The sequence below is a fragment of the Oenanthe melanoleuca genome, unplaced genomic scaffold (assembly GCF_029582105.1).
Source record: "Oenanthe melanoleuca isolate GR-GAL-2019-014 unplaced genomic scaffold, OMel1.0 S002, whole genome shotgun sequence".
Classification (NCBI taxonomy): Eukaryota; Metazoa; Chordata; class Aves; order Passeriformes; family Muscicapidae; genus Oenanthe; species Oenanthe melanoleuca.
Genome location: NW_026612651.1, coordinates 274,161 through 280,028, shown reverse-complemented (window position 1 = coordinate 280,028; position 5,868 = coordinate 274,161). Strand labels below are relative to the sequence as shown.

The 5,868-nt window shown below is 37.3% G+C and overlaps 1 long non-coding RNA gene across 2 annotated transcripts; it reads left to right on the top strand.

Moving 5' to 3' along the window:
* Positions 1-823: 823 nt before the first annotated feature.
* LOC130266238 (uncharacterized) lies at positions 824-5,537 on the top strand. Of its 2 annotated transcripts, none has more exons than XR_008842793.1 (3): positions 824-1,231; positions 2,539-2,662; positions 4,835-5,537. It is a non-coding gene; the product is annotated as an uncharacterized LOC130266238 (long non-coding RNA). The 2 variants fall into 2 exon arrangements; XR_008842794.1 differs by having other exon boundaries at positions 829-1,231; positions 2,539-2,614.
* The last annotated feature ends 331 nt before the right edge of the window (positions 5,538-5,868 follow it).

Here is a 5,868-nt window from a genome sequence, read left to right as displayed (position 1 = left end):
GGCCTAATCACCATAAAAATTTTACCTAAATGACATCTGGAAAAATAAAAAAAGAAGATTGAGCCAGGTAATGGAGGCAGAATAGGATTTTTTTTTTTTTTTGTAGGTTGTTCTTTTTTATTACTATAATTTTATTTTATTTTAGCTCACTGAATTCAAGCTATGGATGAATGATGAAACATAATACAACTTCCAAATAATAACAATAATGATAAAAATAAAAACTATGTGGGAGAAGTGGAGAACAAAACTGTTCAGTAGAAATGAACGAGAAGCAGATTGGAAGTATGAACAAACCTGTCCAATGTCATAGCATGCCAAATTCGTGAAGATGACAGATGGCAGAATTTTCTTTTACTGCACTCTACAGAAATACACAATAAAGCAAAGTGCACCTCCTTTTCCTCCATCCTCTAGCAGGTCATTATTAGATTTCTTGAGATGTAATACTCGTCCTCCCTTGTTTTTCCATTACTTATTTTATTTTAGCATCATTTACCTTATTTTTTGCATTTCTTTTTTCCCATCTTTTAATGTCAGAATAGCAATGTTTTGTTTCTGTTCCATGTGATTAGAGCCTTTTATTCTATATTTTAAAATAATTAAAAAAAAAAAAAAATAAAATTAGCTTTTACGTGAAAATTTTCCTCAAAATTGTGAATGTTAACATCTAAGAGGAAATTAATATGGCATTTTCATATTTCAGAGGCTGCAGATCCTCTTTGGCAATAACTACCCTTGGGACATCCTTACATTGCCAATCTTTTATTATCTTTCCTCTCAGATGTTATTACTCGTATGCATTTAATAAAACTCACTTGTGTGCTGATGCTGTTTCTCTCGCCATCACAGAGCTCCCCTGAAGGGACAGACAGGGAATGGCTACCTTAAGGAGCAAAATACTTCCTGCAACATTCACAGTCACTGGAAGATGATTCCTGATACTACTAAACAGAGCAGCTCCAGATACGGGTTTGGATTATGACATTTATCAACCTCCAAAGTTACTCTTTGGCATGCAAACAGTACAAGTTAGAGACTGTTCTTATTCATCAGTGAAAGTCATGTTTTAAAAGCTAAGAAATTGTTGCAATGTGGATGAGAGCCATTTCATGACATTCAGTCATCAAGGAGTGGACCAAAACCTCTTTATCTATGCCTAATGTATCAAGAACAGTTCTGGAGTACCTCCACCTTGAAAACCATGGGATATACCCACAAACACACTAAGGTGAGACCAGAGAATGAGGGAACAGTTGCATGCATGTTTAGAACCAGTTTGTATTCTCCTTTGACATGACTAAGTGAAGAACACATTTTAATTTTGCTTTCCCTGCTCCTTCCCAATTTTGCCTATTTCTTGCCTTCAAACAGTAGGATTTTTAGCTCAGGGACTATTTTTCACTCTGTTTATGACTGATTTTTAGCATAAAATATCATACCTCTGTCATAGTTAAAAGAGCTATGACAATTGTTGTTAACCTACAGATCTTGATCTTGAACTCTCATTAACAAAACAATGCAATTATTAATGCTAATAAAACGATCCTTCTGAAGATTTTTATGGAAAAGCCTACATTAATGCTCATCTTCTGCTTCTTTGTCTTCTTTAGTAAGAAAACACCATCCTCCTCAAAAACATTTGCTATATTTTATTAAACGACTAATTTTAAGAGCTTTATAACTCCTTCTAATAACAAAATAGCTCTTCAAGATGGATTGCTGCCTCTTTCTTTCTGTGAAATAGCAAGAGTCTGACAAAAATTCAGAGAAAAAAAGGGATAGAGAGCACCTTCTCTGAAGGATTTCCAAGAAAACAATCCTGCTAAACTAGTTTTGGGAGAATGAATGAAGCATAATGGTACAGCAAACACATTAAAAGTTGGCACACAAAGAGAGATATTTTTTATTGTTTGTTTCTCTCCTTCTTGTGTCATCCGTGGCCTGTCCGGAGGCAAAGAGACTGACACTTGTAATATCCTCCCGCTCCCGTCGTCTGTCAGCTGGGAAATAATGAAGGGAATTGAGCTTGTTTCAGCAGAGATCAAGATTTCTAATGGGAAACTGGTGATGGAGATTGTCTGAGTGCTTGTGCCCTGAGCATGGATGAGTTAGTCAATGTCAAAACATAAACCATCACTCAGGGAATGTGGGTAAGCTTGTTTGGCTCCACAGCTGCTTGCTGCGTTGGGAAAACTCCATTATGTGCTTTGCTTTTCTAATTGTTATTTATTTTTAAAGGCAGCACTTTCTTTTGTAAATGTGCAGTCAGAACAAAAACATCCTGCTAGGTACAGAAGTCTTTGTTAGCATTTTGAACATGTGAGAGAGATGGGTTATACAGGAGTCCCATATGGAGTTTTATTTTTCCTTTTCTGCATATTATTTGTGCAATATTAGTTGTTTTTGTTAACACAAGTTGTGGGCAGCTGGAGGTTTGCTGTTAGCTATAAAAAATGGATGGATTAGGCTAACACTAAAAAGTTAGAAATTCCACACGAAATAACCATGATGACACATTATTTCTCTTTCCCTTAGCTGCTTTTTCTGCTGAGACTAAAGGCTCTTTGGAACTGGAATTGCTTCTTTCTTCAGGTTTCCACAGTGTCATCTGGTAAGACTTTAATCTGGCCTGAATTCTCCGAATTCTGGTGTAATACGTGTAAGTACATGGTTTGCAATACTTCACTGGTCATTACTGAGAATAAGAGATAGACAATCTTCTCTTGCAAATGGTTTAGAATAGTTGATCTTGCCTTGGGGAAAGAACTATGTGGATTACACACCCTCTTAAGATCCTTTGCAATGCTGTTTTTCTGTGATTGCATCTAATACATACTTCACTGCCACTAAGGCCTTTGAAATCTAAAACAGTTCTCCTCCTTTAACATAAAGAGAAGTGGGAGTAACCCCACCTGAAAAACAAAACAAGTAAATATTTCTGAATTAGTTTAATAATTAAATATATATTTTTTAAAGTTCCTGAGTCAGATTTTCCAACTGTACATCTATTGTTCTTTATTCTATTGAGTGTGTTTCAAATATAAAATTCACTTGCTGTGAGCTTGGGTAGGATGGCATCTGTCAGAAAAGGGAAGCATGCGCATTTTTGAAGGGAGAAGCAATACCTGAAAGCTTCTGTGGCCATAGTTGCAAAGGTGATTCTGTCTGTGTTTTGTCACTGGTTTCTTCATGTACTTTGCTCAGGGATACTGCAGGTGGCATTTCTCCAGCTTTAGACCAAGTTGAAGACACACTATTTGATTTACAACTACCTTTTATTTTCCAGTTCTGTGTGAGGAGTAGTGCATTTTCTTTTAAATAATCTAATCAGAATTATGCAGTGATGAACAAATATCTGCCTAACAAATAGAAGGGAGAATTAGAAGACTAAATACAAAAGTTAAAAGTTTTTAGATCTGCTTAAGCTGTTTCACCACAGAGCATGAGCCTGGTTCACCCTCAGACATCTCCCTGCAGATATTGACAGACAATGGTGAGGTCTCCTCTCAGTTCTCTCTTCTCCAGGATGGACAGGCACATCTGCCTCATTCTTTCCTCATAAGGGGGGTGCTCCAGGCCCATAACCATCCTCATAGCCCTCCTTTGGACCTGCCCCAGGAGCTGCACATCTCTCTTGTCCTGAGAAGCCCAGAACTGGACACAGCACTCCAAGGCCACACTACAATCTATCCATAACAATAAACATCTTTGCCGCAAGTTCAAAATGTGAAACTTTCTTTTTGACTAGGACAGTGCAGAGCTGGTCAGACTGTGTGATGACCTTGTGCCACGCTGGGTCATTACTCTGAGCTGTTTGGTGTCTGAACTTGGTCTCTCCGACTGGCTTGGGAGCTCTGATCCTGCATCAGCAGATAAAGCATCTCTCGTATCTTCACTTTAGCTCAGAAGGCTTGCATAACACTGCACACTATGAGCTATGGTTAAAAATTCAGAACACCTTCCTCTTCGTGACCAGGCATTTCTCTGTCCTTCAGAACAGATAAAGGTCATACACAGAAATTTAAAGTGCAGCTCGTGAAATCATCATATGTTAATCGACCTCTTCAGATAGTGATCTGTACTCTGGATTATTACAAAATCTTGGACACTTTTTTTTTTTTTTCTTTTTATCAGCACCCCCCAGTGGGATTTTTTGAGTAAGAAGTCCAGCAATGTATGAGGCCTTTATTTATTGTCCATGTCCATTTAGCAGATTTTCTTGCTAACTACAATTCCTCATTCTCAGGGGCTTCTCACAGTGCAGAGGTCTCAAAGTTCAACGAAAGCCTCTGCAGGATAAGGCTTACATGCTCTTCTGTGCTTTTTGAATTGCTGAAAACTCTCTCATCCTTCATCTAATAATAATTAATTGCAAAAATTAGTATTATTAATAATGCAGGATCTCAGAGGGCATAAGCACTTGTAAAACAGAGCATCCGAAAGATTTCTGTGAGCACAGAAATGCCCCCCCAAGGAAATAAAGCAATCAGAGGGAAATATCTTGAAAACAATGTAACTTTGGGAGAAATGTGTTGTTTCTAATATGCTTTGGTTCTCTATGGAACCACAGAAAAAAAAACCCCATTAATTATTATAATTGTTGATTATTTGTTAGGCACTAAAAATAAAGTCAGGGTAATGAATGACTTTTAATTTTCAAGGCTTTAGGATACTTAAGGAAAAAGACTTTGGTGGATTTCAGTCAGTCTCACACTGGAGAGGTCACAGAGCACAAACACAGAATAGTGAACACTTCTTTTCACAGTGCTATCTATAAACTGTAGGCCAAATAAAACTGAGCAATTAATTTTCTCTTTTTGTTGCCTGCCAGGAATACTTCATCATGGAACTCATTCTGTCCAGAATATCAGTGTCCAGACTATTTTGAGCATCTGAATATAATTGGTAAGCTTTGGGTATCTATTCCATGAATAGACCTATTTCATCCAATAAAAACAGGTGCAAAATTTTACTTTCAAGGTCAAACCAAAAACTTTTGGAACACATCCCAGAAGAAAACTGCCAGAGGTTACCAGGAATTTCATGTTCATATGGTTTCACAGGTCTTTCCAGTGGTCAGAGCCCTTCACTACTGTTTGTAAGACAGAACAAAACTTATCCCAAAGGAAAAAGATCATTTCAGGCCTGAATAGATTTAACAGAGAGGCTACAAGATCTCCAAGGATTACCACAGATTACCTCTAGTTTTATGAAGACATGGAGAGACAGACAGAGGCCCTGAGAATGTCTTGGAGCAAATGAATCTTTTTGTTATATAATTCAATTTCCTTGTGCAATTCTTGAATTGTCTCCCAAACACTTCTGAACAACACAAGAAAAGGATTTTCATACACAAATGTGAATTTTCTGTCCAGTGATGAGCAGTACTCTTTAGTACCCCAGCCTCTTCATTCTTGATCTCCTGCTACATCCATGAATCCTAACCCCATGCTGCTTCTTCCTTCCTCCGATCTCATAGAAAGAGATTTTTTTAACAGTAGAAACTCCTGCTTTCAGCTGGAAAAGTGGCAACACTGGGGCTGATTGTCAGCCTTTCTGGGCTGGTGAGGTTTTGTCTTAGTTTGGACAAACTTAGGGGAAAAAACTTTTAGAAGAGCTTTTTAGGGAATAAACTTTTAATTTTTTATTTTACTGGACTTAAGAAAAAAAATATTTTACTTAGGGGGGAAAAGTGGAAAAAACTTATTTATTGACACATACAAGAGAAACACTTTTTAGCACAGATTTAGATGACAAAAAAAAATTTTTACTGAGAGAGAAAAAGAGACGTGGACGATTTGATTTTTACTAGAAGGACGAGATGCTTTTTTGGCCGGTGTTTAGAGGCAGGCTGCAGGGTTTCTT